A 5,913-nucleotide genomic window follows, 5' to 3' on the forward strand; every position below is an offset into this window, starting at 1 on the left:
CAGGGGCTGTACCAGTATACCACATCAGATTAACAACGGGCTCAGTGGTGGCAACAAGTTATCCCCTTCGCCTGGAATGCAGGAAGTCGTGGGTTCGATTCCAACCCCGACGCCTGGATATTTGGAGTTTGCATATTCTCCCCGTGGTGGCGTGGGTTTTTCTCTGGATCCTCGAGTTTTTTTCCCTCCACATTTAGAAATATGCGTTTACAGTATTTAGCTGCTACAAATTTCCACGTGATAAGCCACTTCGTTGAGCTATGATTTGTGGCCAGGTTGCTTTTGAAAAACAGCTATATAGATCAGTGGACCTTACTTGGTGCAATAAAATAAAAAAATCTGCCGATTCCTGGAGTTATACTATAGGAAGGCCTGGGTACCCAAGGGACCAGGTTACAGCATCTGTCAGTTCAATGAAAAATCGAATAGCTTAGTGGACTTTGCCTGGTTCATAAAATAGTTTTTTAGTGTTTAACCTCACGTGACAAACAATAAATCCAACAAACACACCCAGTGCTGAAATGCACTGAAAAACAGTAAATGTACCAGAATGAAGCAGTACACATCTTGTCAAGTTGTATTTATGCAACAAAAATAACTAAAGAAAAATAACCAAATCCACAATTACATGTGGATGTGATAATAAAGTAAAGCCCTTCTGGATAATGGGCACCCTATGCCCTGTCGGTCGTGTTGATTTTTTACCATATTTCACCACGCTGACTAGTGCGGGTTGGTGAAGCGAGGGGGGCAGAACTGATTCATTTGTCACTCGCCTCTGGATTTAGTCCATGGGTGTGTAGTGATGTGCGTTAAGCACTGTGCAATTGGACGACCCCACATGCTCTGGGCACCCTTTCGCATGAGATATTCAAACTCAATCTATTTTGCAGGTGAAATATTTCTGAAATAAAAATGCAATGAAGGAAAAACAGGGAAACTGCCATGACACGGTGCACAGGTGTGAATTAATATATTATAATAATCAGTCACACGACTGACCAAACAAGGCAAGCACACCATGGTGGTGCTCGCTTCATCCACCCAGCAACACACTTCAGCGCAATTGTTTCCCAGCGCCTATCTTGTGACTCGGTATGGGAATCGCTGCGGTGGTGTCCGCTCGTGCAGCTCCATGCGACCCACAGCAGACGCGCGCTACCTACAGAGGATCCACGGTCGCGCGTCATCTATGCCTACAGCACGAGCTCTGACACAAACATCCCCCATGGAGCTCCACAGACTGGTGGGGCAAGTGCTGTTATTGAGCTCCTATGAAGGCCGGCATAGTACACGAAATGGTAAGTGGTCAGAACCACGCCGGACCGCCTTTGTCTCCCCAATGTGTGATGTTTACACACCGCCCCAGATACTCATTTGCGTTACACACACATTGACCTCCGTACCCCCACCGCACACACACTCACTACACCATCTTACACATACACAGACATTTAAGCACCAATTAAAAAAAATCTGCCATGTAGCCTACACAGGCGGATTATATTCTAGACCACACCACCCACCGTCCCCCACACGCCACAAATTCCCCACACTCACCCACGTTGTGAAGTGTCGAGCCGCCAGCGTCTCTCGCCCCTGACATGTGCAGACGCGGCCCGGCTCCCCGTGTCACCTACTCTGCTGTTCCCTCAGCCTCAGGCCCTGACGCCAGCAGTGGCATCAAGAAGTCTCCTCCAACAGCAGCAGAAAGGGGAGGGGTGGGAGAGAGGTTGGTGTGGGGAGCTGTGGCACCTGCAAGCACTGTGGTTCTTTATGTGTGGTAAGTGTATCTTTCACCGTAATAAAGTTGGTAAAGATTGGAACATGTTGGGGCTGAAACGTAGCTCAGCTTTTAGCATGGGAGTCAATGGGATAACGATGATTCTAGATTTGAAGCTTTCGTGACTGCAAGGATTCATACTCTTTGGTTTTATTCGGAAAAGTCACGTAGGTAAAACAAATTAAAATTAAATAAAATAAACAATTAAAACACGACGTTTTGGAGGCAACGCAAGCTTCCGTCTTCAGGTGGGATCAGTCACAGCCAAAATCGCTGCACCAAGTGGCGAGGCTCTGGGAACCTAGCGCTTAAATACAGGTTAAGGTGGGGGGGGGGGGGGGGTGTGGGAGGGGCCATGTAGGGGGACTTTAGTGGGCTGCGGAGCTGAGTAAATCCGTCTTTTGTTGTGTAGAGGGTGCGGGGGATGGGTCACTGTGTGTGTGCAATATAAACGGAAAGAGGCTCTGCCAGGCTGTGCTGTAAGGGGAGGCAGTAGAAAAAAGGAAAATCGAAAAGTTCGGAAATAATGGTTAGTATACCACTGCTTGAAATTGCTGTTAGAAATAAGTTAGCGTTTGGTATGATTTAAAACGTCTCTTCAGTGGTTGCTTAATTTGAAACCATCCTCTCGGTTGAAGTAATGCCTGTGTTTGTATTTGTTGTGTAGAGGGTGCGGGGGATGGGTCGCTGTGTGTGTGCGGGGATGAGTTAATCCGTCTTTTGTTGTGTGGAGGGTGCGGGAGATGGGTCACTGTGTGTGTGCAATATAAACGGAAAGAGTATCGGCCAGGATGTGCTGTAAGGGAGCAGTAGAAAAAAGGAAAATAGAAAAGTTTGGAAAGAATGTTTGGTATACCACTGCTTGAAATTGCTGTTAGAAATTAGTTAGTGTTTGGTATGATTCAAAACGTCTTTCCAGTGGTTGCTTCATTTTAAACCATCCTCTTGGTTGAAATTATGCCCGTGTTTGTATATCTGAATGGCTTTGTGGACAAATCTTTGGTGATAACCTGTAGGTTTACAAAGAACCTTGGTATCGGAAAAGACAATCTCATGATCACCCATAGCGTTGTAACAGTGATCAGCTACAGCAGATGCATTCTTTCTGCCGTGTTTCAAATCTGATTTATGCTCGCGAATTCGGTCAGAGATATGTCGTTTCGTCTCCCCGATATAACAATCACCACAGGTACAGCTCAATTTGTAAACTCCGGGGTACTGTAAGTCAGGGATGACATCCTTTACGGATGGGATCAGATCACGTATTTTGTGTACTGTATTGAATCGGACTTGGATCTTATGTTTGTTTAGAATTTTGGAAATCTTTTTAGTAACGCCTGCTATGTAAGGTAGTGTGATGGTTTTGATCGGAGTATCAGGTGGTTGTTTCTGTATGGTAGGAGAAACAGCTTGGCGGATGGTACGGTCAGAGTATCCGTTCCTCCTAAGGGCCAGCCGTACCAATTTTAATTCACTGGTCAAGTGGTGTTGGTCTGAAATGCAATGAGCCCTATGGTGTAACGTTTTGATGAGAGGATGTCAACCCTGACTTACAGTACCCCGGAGTTTACAAATTTAGCTGTACCTGTGGTGATTGTTATTGTTGACGAAACGACATATCTCTGACCGAATTCGTGAGCATAAATCAGATTTGAAACACGGCAGAACGAATTCATCTGCTGTGGCTGATCACTGTTACAACGCTATGGGTGATCATGAGATTGTCTTTTCCGATACCAAGGTTCTTTGTAAACCTACAGGTTATCACCAAAGATTTGTCCACGAAGCCATGCAGATATACAAACACAGGAATAATTTCAACCGAGAGGATGGTTTAAAATTAAACAACCACTGGAAAGACGTTTTGAATCATACCAAACGCTAACTAATTTCTAACAACAATTTCAAGCAGTGGTATACCAAACATATTCTTTCCGAACTTTTCTATTTTCCTTTTTTCTACTGCTCCCTTACAGCACATCCTGGCCGATACTCTTTCCGTTTATATTGCACACACACAGTGACCCATCTCCCACACCCTCCACACAACAAAAGACGGATTAACTCATCCCCGCACACACACAGCGACCCATCCCCCGCTCCCTCTACACAACAAAAGACGGATTAACTCAGTCCTGCACACACACAGTCACCCATCCCTCGCACCCTCTACACAACAAATACAAACACAGGCATTACTTCAACTGAGAGGATGGTTTCAAATTAAGCAACCACTGAAGAAACGTTTTAAATCATACCAAACGCTAACTAATTTCTAACAGCAATTTGAAGCAGTGGTATACTAAACATATTATTTCCGAACTTTTCGATTTTCCTTTTATCTACTGCCTCGCCTTACAGCACAGCCTGGGAGAGCCTCTTTCTGTTTATATTGCACACACACAGTGACCCATCCCCCGCACCCTCTACACAACAAAAGACGGATTAACTGAGCTCCGCACCCCACTAAAGTCCCCCTACATGGCCCCTCCCACACCCCCCCCCCTACCTTAACCTGTATTTAAGCGCTAGGTTCCCAGAGCCTCGCCACTTGGTGCAGCGATTTTGGCTGTGACTGGTCCCAACTGAAGACGGAAGCTTGCGTTGCCTCCGAAACGTCGTGTTTTAATTGTTCATTTTATTTAAATTTGTTTTACCTACGTAAAGATCCTGCAACACAAGATCGCTTGTGTTGCGGTAGAAACGTCGTGATTGATTTATTTTAATATAATTTTATGGTATTTCTACATACGTGACTTTACTGAAAAAAAGCAATGAGTAATTTATGCAGTCACGAAAGCTTTAATTCTTTATTAACACACTTCTACGGGGAAGTTACCTTTACAATTCTGTACTAAACTAATTGCGCCCCCTTACATTTTCCTGCCCCTACCCCTCTTCTGCTGCTGCCGTGCCCCTTGCTTTCTTCGGACCCTCCCCCCACCTCTGCTACTTATTTTAAGCCTCTGTCTGTTCATCCCTCCGGCCCCTTTTTTCTTGCTTCTCTGTCCCTCTTTCCTCTTCTTACCTCTTGTGTCCCTGTATATGTATTTCTGCTATCTTATACCTCGTATTTGTTCACTCTATGCTGGTATGTTCAACCCAGAGGATGAACACGAAACTTAGCACTCTTCTGAAATTCGTGGTCTGCCAGGCAAGTGTCTAACTGTGTCGTTGGCCGACTGGTTTTGCATCACGTAAATTTTTCTTAGGTTTTTGAATTCTCGTCTCTCATCTTCTTGTTGTATTTACCTCCGTGCAGTTTAACGCTCTCTATGTGTTTGCGTTGATGTCACCCTATTTGCTATTTGTTTTTACACCTGATGAAGATCGCTTGTGTTGCGGTCGAAACGTCGTGCTTGATTTATTTTAATATAATTTTATGGTATATCTACATACGTGACTTTACCGAAAAAACCAATGAGTTAATCAATGGTTCTCTGTGTGAGTGAGTCTATGTGTCTCCATGTGAGTGAGCCTATGGCTCTGTGTCAGTGAGACTTTGGCTCTCTGTGTGAGTGTACTCTGTGAGTGAGTCTATGGCTCTCTGTGGGAGTAAGTAGGTCTCTAAGGCCACCACCATCTTGCCCCCTGCCCAGTGCGTCCACCTGGTTGAGCTGCAGAAGTCTATTGTCCACCGCTCCAGACCGCACAGATATCCGACGTCCACCTCCAGCACAGACACCAGCAGATTCTTAAACCTGGTGGTGGAAGGACACGAGGGGGGTAATAGTCAACCACCATTACCACCATCAATACCACCATTACAACCACCAAAATCACCGCTATCGTTAACACCACCATCAATATCACCACCTCCACCACAACGATCACAATCAAAATTACAATCACAATACTCTTTGGTTCTTTCTGTAAAGTCACGTAGGTAGAAAAAATAATAGATCACGACGTTTCGATCGCAACACAAGCAACCATCATCAGGTGAAAAAATATAGCGAGAAAACTGCTGAAACACGAAGTTATATTGGCTTGAGATAAGCTCAGCCCAAGGGTAAGTGGGTGGGGCTAGAGGTAGAATTTGCATGTAAATACAACACCACATCGTGGAAAAGGAAAGAGAGATACAGACACCGAGAGACATCCACACACAGAGAGAGGCACAAACGAAG

General features: G+C 45.0%; 1 long non-coding RNA gene across 1 annotated transcript; it reads right to left on the reverse strand.

Moving 5' to 3' along the window:
* Window positions 1-567: 567 nt before the first annotated feature.
* On the reverse strand, window positions 568-5,501 carry LOC142922985 (uncharacterized). Its single transcript, XR_012940455.1, has 3 exons — window positions 5,392-5,501; window positions 1,561-1,692; window positions 568-1,162 (listed from the first exon to the last, which is right to left on the reverse strand). It is a non-coding gene; the product is annotated as an uncharacterized LOC142922985 (long non-coding RNA).
* Window positions 5,502-5,913: the final 412 nt, after the last annotated feature.

This window comes from Petromyzon marinus, unplaced genomic scaffold (assembly GCF_048934315.1).
Source record: "Petromyzon marinus isolate PM22_M1 ecotype Great Lakes invasive population unplaced genomic scaffold, UKy_Petmar_22M1.pri1.0 PM_Scaffold_24, whole genome shotgun sequence".
In the NCBI taxonomy this organism is placed as follows: Eukaryota; Metazoa; Chordata; class Hyperoartia; order Petromyzontiformes; family Petromyzontidae; genus Petromyzon; species Petromyzon marinus.